This window comes from Heterodontus francisci, chromosome 18, assembly GCF_036365525.1.
Source record: "Heterodontus francisci isolate sHetFra1 chromosome 18, sHetFra1.hap1, whole genome shotgun sequence".
Lineage (NCBI taxonomy): Eukaryota > Metazoa > Chordata > Chondrichthyes > Heterodontiformes > Heterodontidae > Heterodontus > Heterodontus francisci.
The window spans coordinates 75125595-75136183 of NC_090388.1; positions in this window are offsets into that span (position 1 = coordinate 75125595).

Sequence of the window (10589 nt, forward strand, 5' to 3'; positions counted from 1 at the left end):
CCAAGGTTGATGTCACTGATCTGTGTGCCATGATGCAAAATGAGCTGACCCCCATGGGACTTGGTGGACACCCAATGCCAGTGGCACTGAAGGTCACCATGGCACTGACTTCAATGCCTCCAGATCGTTTCAGGGATCAACTAGAAATATGTGTGGAATCTTGTAGTCTGTGGCGTATCGGTGCACCAGTGCCCTTTACAGGAGGGCCAGCGGCTACGTGCACTTCTGCATCAATCCAAACAGTCAAGCACAGAGAGGGCTATAGGCTTTGGGGTCTCCAGGTGCACGGTGTCATCAACTGCAAGCATGTGGCCATTAACGCTCCCATAGACCAGCCAACAACCTTCATCAACAGGAAGGGATCCCACGCGCTCAATGTGCGACCATCACAAATGAGTTCTGCAGATGTGCACAAGGTTCCCGGGAAGCAGTCACAACGCATACATACTTCAGCAGTCTCAGGTGCCAGAGCTTTTCTGTCCCCCACCCCCACCCCCCGTGCACCTTCAGAAATAGATACTAGGAGACTAGGCTACCTACTGAGGACATGACTACTGATGCCTGCGAGAAACCCATGTACGGATGCAGAGGAGAGGTATAACACTGCCACGGGTCAACCCAAGTGACCATTGAGCAGGCTATTAGTCTCCTGAAGATGAGATTCAGATGCCTAGATCGATCTTGTGGACCCTTCGGTATGCCCCAACGAGGATCTCACAGATCATGGTAGTCATAGTACACAGCACAACCTGGCACCACAGAGGGGGGAGGCGCTGACCAGTGAGGATGTCGTGGAGTGCGATGCCTCCTCTGATGATGAGGATGTGGAGGAGGATGCTACCCAGGCAGTGCCAGATGAAGGACAGCAGGAAAGGTGCGATGATTTATGCGCAAGGGAGGCTCGAGATACCTTTATACATTCAATTTTTCTTTGATCCTTACCACCTTCTGGAACCACACTAATAAAGTCTTTCCATTAAGCAGCCCTGTTGTCACCTCATTTCTTCTGCAATCCAGCACCAAGCACCCAGGTGCACATTGCACAGTGGCAAGGCTGAAGCATTGAGCGCTCGCAGCTTGGTCCCTCGCTTCCAGGTCCTCGGGTGGCAGGGTTTAAGTGAAGTCCCAAAAGGCATCAACAAGAGGAAGGAGGTGTCGTGAGAGAAAGCATTTCCTTATTCTGTGTGATACCAAATATAACCCTATCCATCTGGAATGTACATTCGCCCGTGAACCTTTAAGTGCATCTAGGTGCTCTTAAATCTTTTCTGGGTGCTCCTACCTGGTGCTCCCCTTGCGCTGTCAGCTGAGGTGGAGGCAGGCTGCTGACTTTGCTGCCCCGTGGCTTGGGATGACCTTCGGCTGCCTGAAGCTTGGAGAGCCCTAGCATATTGTGGAGCTCCTGCACAGGTGCAGGGACCCCTCCGTCAGTTGCTCATGTGCATCTGTGATGTGTTCACCAGGTTGTGTGTCCAAATGTAAACACGAACAGATACCCACCAACATGATAGTATCTGTGCTGATGGAGGGTGCGGGGGAATGATGTGAGGGTGCACCCTCTGATGTCCCTTCCTCCTCCTCAGAGGTAGCTCGCCATTCCCCAGTCTCTTTAGCTCTTTGTTCTTGTTGATGAACATGACCTGCATGAGAGAAGAGAGAGATTGAAGGGTTATGGGCTTCCCATTATGACATTCCAACCACCCCGACTGTGGAGGTCCATGTATCCAATGGTGGACACATGAGCTCCATGGCTCATTTTTGCCACATACACCCTTGTGCCTCAGGACATCCCCATTCACTCTCTTCAGAGGGTGCCCCTATCTCACCATTCACTATAGAGTGGCTGCCTTGCTGCCCTGCCAGTTCTATTGCCTACTCTTCCACTGGGTTCAAGGGGTGCAAATAAGGCAGACCACCACCGGTTTTGGCCTGTTCTTTTTGGTTGTCTTCTTCTGCAAACACAAAGAGGTGCAATGTTATTCTACCAGCAAAGACCAGCATAACAGCTATGCTGGTGGTAGTCCAGTGACCTACGATGGGGGAATCACAAATGTTTCCTGCATGCTTGAGTGACTTTGTGGGGGAATGGAATGACAGAAGGGCACCTCTCACCGAGATGCAGCCATGCCCGTGCCTCAGGCAGCATTTCCTGGTGCCTTACCACATTGCCCATAGCTGAGTGGTCCTTCCCTCTCCACCAAATGCACTGTTTCACTCTGTCACATGCAAGGCCTGAAGGTTAGAAAGTGTATGGAACATTCTCCCGAGCAGACCGGATCAGGTCTTTGACCTGCTTCCGGCACTGGATCCAGGTCCTGGGGGTGATCCCATGACTGCTGACCTCCTCCGCTATCTCTGTTCAGGCTTACTTGGTCAGATGGGCCAGACTCCACCTCCTGTCCTTGGTGAAGAGGACCTCCCACCTTTTCCTTGCAGCCTGGAGGACAGTCTGGAGGGAGGCATCACTGAACCATGGGGCTACCTGGGGTCTTTCTTCTGCCATTCTGCCAGCAGGCTTCCCCTCAGCTCCTTAGCAGCCTGGCAGTCAGGCATAGGCTCTTTCAGAACAGGCAGCAGTTAATGCCCTTTAATATGGCATCAGCACTTGCCATGGTGTCACCTGACTTTGCCACCTCCACTTCCACCTCCGTCATCTCACTGGACGGCCTTCGCGCCTCCCAACTCTTAATTGGCCGGCCGCCGTTTAATCACATGTGATTGACTGCACATTGCCCCAACGGAAGCTACACCTGATCCAGTCCCAATGTCGGGTCCTGCGGTCTCCAAAAAATTTATGCAGTACTGTTGGAGTCTTTTGGATGATGTTAAATGAAAACTCAGTCTTCCACCTGAAGGTGGATGTAAAAGATCCAATGGTACTATTCAAAAAGAGCAGGTGATTTCTCCTGACCACCTTGTCAACATTGTTCCCGCAACCAACACCTTTCTAAAACAGATCATCTGGACATTCATCTCAATTCTATTTGTGGGATCTAGCTGTGCACAAATTGGCAGTCATATATCTGTATGTGGCATGATACTTAAAGTGCATTATATAACTGAAAGGTCCTTCATCATTAAACCATTGAGAAATTCTCTATAGAGTCAGGAATCTGTTCCGTCCTTTATAAATTAAACTTTTGTTGAGGAGCAAGAAAGTCAATTGCCCTGAATATTACGTACAGATTACTTGTTATGGTGTGATATTAACTTGTAACCTCCTTCTAAAATCCTCTGTTGATTCGCCATTAAGGAAATATATAAGAGATAGAAAGGGTAGGATAAAATCCCTTGGAGACAGGAACAGAGGTGGGGTGGGGGGGCAAGTAAAATGGCAAGAGGCCGGCCTTCCCATCCCAGACCAATTAAGGCTCTTAAGTGGCCGCCACCACATGGAGATGCTGCCAGGTAAGACCTGGTGGCGTCCTAGTGGGGTTGGGGGTGGGGAGAGGTTCCCTCCTTTGGGGAAATCCATGGCCCCCGGTAGGACCACCTCGGTGTTGATGGCTGCCCCCCTGGAAAGACGTCTCCCCCCACCCTGCCTGACTGGCCCGGAACCCCGACCCCACCCACCTGTCCTGGGGTTTCGAACATCCTCAGTACTGAACGGCCTGCAGTTCCGGCAGTGGCCACTGCTCCCAGTGGCAAATTTAACAACAGAACCTTATTATAATTTTCTTCTTCCAGTTCCTGTCCGGCAGCCAGCCAGATTGACAGTCGGTTGGGGGGGAAAACCAGCAACAGGAGGTTGCAGTCAGAGACCACTAGACGGTCCCTGACAATGGTGAGAGAGAGATCGGGACTTGGGGGAGAGGGCATGTAGAAAGTCACCAATCACAACAGCAAGGAGAGACCGTGATCATCAGAAGTGAGACCGATAGGGAGAGCTCTCCTGCTCCTCCTGGCCCACAAGGATGGCACCTCTCTTCTCTATTTCTTTGCCAGGTTTCCCATCCCTGGGAAACACAGCTGGCAGCTGTTAAATTTAAATCAGGTTTCTAATTACACTGTGGGAGTCTGATTTCAATGTAAAAATGGTAGCAGGTGCATTAGCAGTGGGTTTTAGCTCAGGCCTATTCTTAATTAACTAATGTCATTCGGGTAGTTGGTGTGCTCCAATTAGTTGCACCGCCCTGAGTTAAGAAAGGGAAAATCGGCCAGCATTCTGCTCCTTATTACCACTTAGCAACCCTGAGAATGGTCATGAATGTTGGCTGAGGACTGGATCTGGCGAGGCAGTGGTCTCCTCCTGTCATTTAGTTTGCTGTAGTGTGGGCCTGCTGTCAGATGTACGCCTGTCCAGGTAGCAGATTCCCTTCCCTGAAGGACATTAGTAAACCAATTGGTGTTATTGACAATCTGACAGCTTTTATAGCTATCATCATGGTGGAATTTGAATGCCTGATCTCTGAATTACTATTCCATTACCACATCATATCCAGTCTATACTTTACTTTGGTCTCCATAGTAGTTCAGTTCCCTTTACTTCAGTTGGGCACCCTAACTCGTCTGACCCAATTCTTCCAATGACATAATTAGCACTCATTTTATTTATTTTTTAAATGGAAAAAGACAAATAAGTGAATGCTAATTCTTTTAAACTGATTTAGGATAGTTTTGTTCTCTCTTATTCATCTCGTTGCTGTTTGTGGGATCTTGCTGTGTGCAGATTGTCCGCAATGTTTGCCGATGTAACTGCACTTCAAAAGTAATTCATTGGCTGGAAGGCACTTGGGGATCTCCCAAGGATGGTGAAAGATCCCATATAAATGAAAGGTACTTCCTTAGAGCTTCTTCTTTCTGTTGCTAATTCAATCTACTATGATTATGGAGAAAAGAGACCAGCTCACTCAATGTGATGAGAAGGGATATAGCTAGGGTAGAATGGAACCAAAGGCTGGCAGGAAGAGCTGTAACGAAACAGTGGGTTCTCTTTAAGGAAGAGATGTTTCAGGTACAGGCTAGGAATGTTCCAACAAGGATGAAAGGTAGGGGAACCAAGAACAGGGCTCCTTGGTTGACGAGGGAGATAGAGATGATGATAAAATAAAAAAAAGGGTATCTGATGCGTGTCAGGTGAACTCATCAAGTGAGAACCAGGCCATATACAATAAGTTAGGAGGGAAGGTGGAGAGGAAAATAAGACTGGCAAAGAGAGAATATGAGAATAGAATGGCAGTTAACATTAAAGGGAACCCAAAAATCTTCTACTGGCATATAAATAGTTAGCGAGTAGGAGTAGGAAGAGGAGGAATGGGGCCTATTAGGAACAGAGAGGGTAATATATGCTTTGAAATGCAGGGCAAGGCTAATATACTTAATGAATACTTTGTATCAGTGTTCATTAGGAAATGGAGGCTGACAAAATATCGGTAGAAGCAGAGAGGGTAGAGGCAATCAATAGGATAAAATTTGAAGTGGGGGGGCAGGTACTAAAAAGGTTGGCTGTGTTTTGTATTGATAAGTCACTTGGTCTGGATGGCTTGCATCTCAGATTGCTAAATGGAGTGGGGATGAAGATAACAGAAGAGCTTGCCATAATTTTCCAATCTCCCCTTGATACAGGGGAGGTGCCAGAAGATTGGAGAGTGGCAAATGTGACACTCTTATTCAAGAAAGAGTGTAAGGACAGTCCTAGCAACTACAGGCCAGTTAGTTTAACATCATTGGTGGGTAAGATTTTAGAAACAATAATCAGGGAAAATATCAATGGACACAGAGAGTTCGTGTTCATTAAGGATAGCCAGCATGGATTTATAAAAGGTGGATCATGCTTGACTAACCTAATTGAATTTTTTGATGAAGTAACGGAGCAGGTTAATGAAGGGAATGTGGTGGATGTTTTCTATATGTATTTTAAGAAAGCATTTGATAAGGTGCCACATAAAAGGCTGGTTAACAAAATTGAGGCTCATGGAATAGGAGGGTCAGTGTCCAATTGGATAAAATTTGACTTAAGGACAGAAAACAATGACTCATAGTAAATGTTTGCTTTTCAGACTGGAGGATGGTAGACAGTGGTGTTCCCCAAGGGTCTGTGCTGGGACCATAGCTTTTTTACTACATATAAATGACTTGGATCTTGGAATACAGAGTAGAATCTCAAAATTTGCTGACAACATCAAACTTAGAGGTGAGGCAAACAGTGATGATGATATGAACTGCCTGCAACAGGACATAGACAGGCTAGCAGAATGGGAAGAGAGGTGGCAGATGGAATTCAATACTGACAAGTGTGATCTGATGCATTTTGGCAGAAGGAATAGGGCAAGGCAATATATACTTAATGGCACAGTTCCAAAGAGTGTGCAGGAACAGAGGGATCTGGGGGTGCATGTGCATCAAACTTTGAAGGTGGCAGGACATATTGAGAGAGTGGTTAGGAAAGAATATGGGATCTTGGGCTTTATAAATAGAGGCATTGAGTACAAGAGCAGGGACGTTATGCTGAACTTTAATAAAGCTCTGGTTAGGCCCCAACTGAAATATTGCGTCCAGTTCTGGACGTTCAGTTTAGGAAGGATGTGAAGGCCCTTGAGAGGGTACAGAGGAGAATGGTTTCAGGGATGGGGAGTTTTAGTTACATGGCTAGGTTGGAAAAGCTGTGCTTGTTCTCCTTAGAACAATGGAGATTGAGGGGAGATTTAATAGAAGTGTGCAAGATTATGAGAGGCTTAGATAAGTTAGACGTGGAAAAGTTGTTCCCATTAACAAATGGTACAAGAACTAGGTGACACAGATTGAAAGTTTTGAGCAAAAGGTGCAGGGGGAACTCGCTGCCCACAAGGGTGGTGGAAGCAGAGACGCTCAATGACTTCAAGAGGAAATTGGATAGCCACCTGAGAGAAATAGATTTGTAGAGCTACGGGGAGTGGGACTGACTGCATAGCGCCGTGGAGAGTCGGCATGGACTCGATGGGCTGAATGGCTACTCCCGTGCCTTAAATGACTCTATGACACTATGACAACTGATACCTCATACTTTTCAATTCCAAGACATTCCCTGCTACATTCCAACCCCCAAATAAAATTATCTAGTTCTTTTTCCAGACCTCCTCTGTCCTCTGCTAAATCTACTAACTGCATATTTCCTTGCAGTGATTAACTTTGCACCTCATTCATTTTTTCTGGTAAAATAAGGACATTTTGCTTCTTTAACTTTCCTCATTCACATCCGTCTTTACAACACATTTATCCACAATCCAGATAATGATATGGTTTAGGGAAGAATATCAAAAGCTGTTTGCAATGCATTAACCTTACTCTGAACTCATTACACTTAGTCATCTTTCAGAGCTGAAAGTTGTATGTGCCTCAATTTCATTCTTTTTTGTCAACCAATTCTGAAGAGTCTTCTGTTAGATTTTGAGGCATGAGCAATTGTTTCTGCATTATAATCAAGAATTGCTTTCAGAGGTATCAGCCTTGCACTCCTTCTGATAAAACATTCATTTATAATGCATAGAAGCTTCACCTGCATGTGGGAGAAAGCAACTATCAAGAAATATAGCCACCAGCAGTCCAACTTCCCTCCGCATGCTCTGCGCCCACACTTTCTTAAATGTACTGCGGTGGAAGTGGTATTCGAAGTAATTACCGATGCCTTTTACTGCCATTGTGTTAATTTACAGTGATGAACAAGGCTTGAATCGCACATTCATTCCCTCCCTGTTTGCTATAAATAGTGAATATAGGCTGAAAATACCTGGTTAATCCAATCTCTGGAATTATCTTTCAATATAAACGTTGAGGAAATAAATACTTAAAATGACACAGTTCTAAATGGTGCTTAGAATGAAATATAATTATTCCAGTTTTGTTTCATGGCCACTCTCATTTTCTAACATGTGATTCAATAAATGCAATGGAAAAATATATTTGTCACTTTCCAGTGACATGTGGAAAAGGCTACACGGTATGGTAATATGTTTAAACCATCCTTTTGCGTCAGGAACACGCAGCAGGTAACTTCGTAGTGCATGCTGTTCATCTGTTAAACCTTCACACTCAAACATTACATACATTACAAACATTACATACACGCCTATATCTGTGGAAGGCTTCCTCATATGCAATTACCTGAGTCTTCACATTTCATACATGTTTTCAAAGTTCTGGAATAGATTGCAACTTCACTTGAACCCGCAATTATCAACTTCATATCCTCCTGCACATAACTTGGAGGCAACCTTCTAATCATGTGTAGTAACAGCAATACCAGATTAAGGGGAGAGTGGTTTTTGTGACATTAATCCATTTTCTGATATGTGAACTCTTAGCCTGGATTAGGCATGGTGCAGGGAGCCTGCAGATTGCAGAGGTAGGATTTCCTGCACAGCAGCTCTTATAGCTGCTATCTATAAGGAAGAAGCTTCTGATTTTTGCAAGGTCAATAGTTTTTCGGTGGAACTCGAAAAGTTTGCTTGCAGAACTTAGTGAAGAAATGGAACTTCCACTGTTTCAAATGCTGCGATTTTCACAAGAAGTTGGGGGTGGGGGAAGGTCGGTTCTGCTATTCCAGGTAGTGGCACAACCTTCTCACCTAATAGCTGTCTGGACTGCATTGGAGGAGGCAGCCAAAAGACTATACACAGTCACCCACATCTTCAGGTGCTGGAAGCAAATGCAAAAAGAGTTTGGCAACCTGAAGTAAACTGCTCAATATTGAGCATTTTCTTATCTCAGGTATTATGTGCAATTCCTCTGTCTAAAAAAATCACTCCATTCTAATTATCTATCTGGTTAATGCTGACAATTTCTAATGCTAGTGAAAAGGTTTAAAGGCTACCTGTCATTGTAAAAGGCTGATAGTTGACTGATGGTTGAAAGTTCCATCTAGTCTAATGGTGACCATGAAACCATTGTCGATTGTTGTAAAAACCCATCTGGTTCACTTATGTCCTTTAGGGAAGGAAATCTGCTGTCCTTACCTGGTCTGGCCTACATGTGACTCCAGACCCACAGCAATGTGGTTAGCTCTTAAATGCCCTTGGAAATGGCCACTCAGTTCAAGGTCAATTAGGGATGGGCAATAAATGCTGCCCTAGCCAGGAATGCTCACATCCCAGGAACCAATAAAAAAAATTGTTCCGATGAAGGGTCACTGACCCGAAACGTTAACTCTGCTTCTCTTTCCACAGATGCTGCCAGACCTGCTGAGTGGTTCCAGCATTTCTTGTTTTTATTTCAGATTTCCAGCATCCGCAGTATTTTGCTCTTATATATAAAAAATTGCACTATCAGTACAAGTTCACTGAACGCGGAGCTGTCCAGGATGGCGGTGCTGAAATCATTCTGAATTTGGAGATGTGCAAAGGAAACCCGACCCAAATCCGAATACTGGACCCGGAAGCCCGACTCGAACCGAACCCGACACATGTCGTCGGATCCCGTCGGGGTCAGATCGGGTGGCAGGCCTTTACCCATGTACTGACGGGTGCCGACGACATGTGTCGGGTTCAGGTCGAGTGGGGTCGGACTTCCGGGTCCAGAATTCGTCCTCGCGTCGGGTTTCCTTTGCACATCTCTATTCTGAATATCAACACCAATTGCAATTCACTTGTAAAAGTGGAACTAGCTGGGTTGCTCTTGCAGAGAGCTGACACGGACACGAAGGGCCGAATAGCCTTCTGCGCTGTAACCATTCTACGATTCCAGTTGTTAAATTCAACTGTGTATTCACTCCTGACAAAACACCGTACTTCAATATTTTTTAAGAGTAACAAAAGTCAGTGTTTTATTTGAAGGTTCAGTCCCGTCCTTCAGAAGAAAACCCAATGACAAACGATTTACAAGGGGTGGGGAGAGGTAACATTAACTTCTATGGAAAAATTAGATCTTGCATTTCATTGACAGAAATGTGTTAAGCTATCTGGCGACACTCCACCCTATTCTGGGGCCGGTGTCGTTTATGTTTCCAATATCTGGGGAAAAGTCTGCAATTGTGTTTTACTGTAAAATGGAGAGATATTGTCCAAGTCAGCGCCGTTTACAGCAGTTATTTTCTATCCTGACGCGTCAGACTTGATCAGTGTGTGAGACTACACTGTGTCTGTGTCCAGAGGTAATGAGATACACCCGGACAGTCATAGCAAGGAGCAGAGCAGTTTGAGTGTCGTTAAAGGGCTCGTATATTTCGGTAACCTCTATTGCTAAATATAAATATATCAAGAAGACCTATTTTAATGGTAGATGGAATAATCCTCACATAACCGTTTTTGTGAGCAACTTTCTGATGAAAGGACACCACTGTCCAGCATCATTTCAATCGCTATCAATTTAAAAGACCGCACACTGTCTAAAGCAATACACTCCTCCAAGCTTAGTTTATCTGCCTAGTACACCGAGCTGTTACCGCATCATTTGATGGCTGGGTTATGAGGACAGCTTTTCCAATGCGTGCTTTAAAAAAATTTAAAAGTATTCCTGCTCCAAATCAGTACAATAAACTGCAGATGAAACGACCAGCACGATTCCATCGCCTATATTATATTATGTGAACACTGACACAATTGTCTTCCACCGCAGCACTCTCACAGTCACTTTGATTTATAAACCGGCAAAACAGGAGAATAGACAGCAAATTCAGT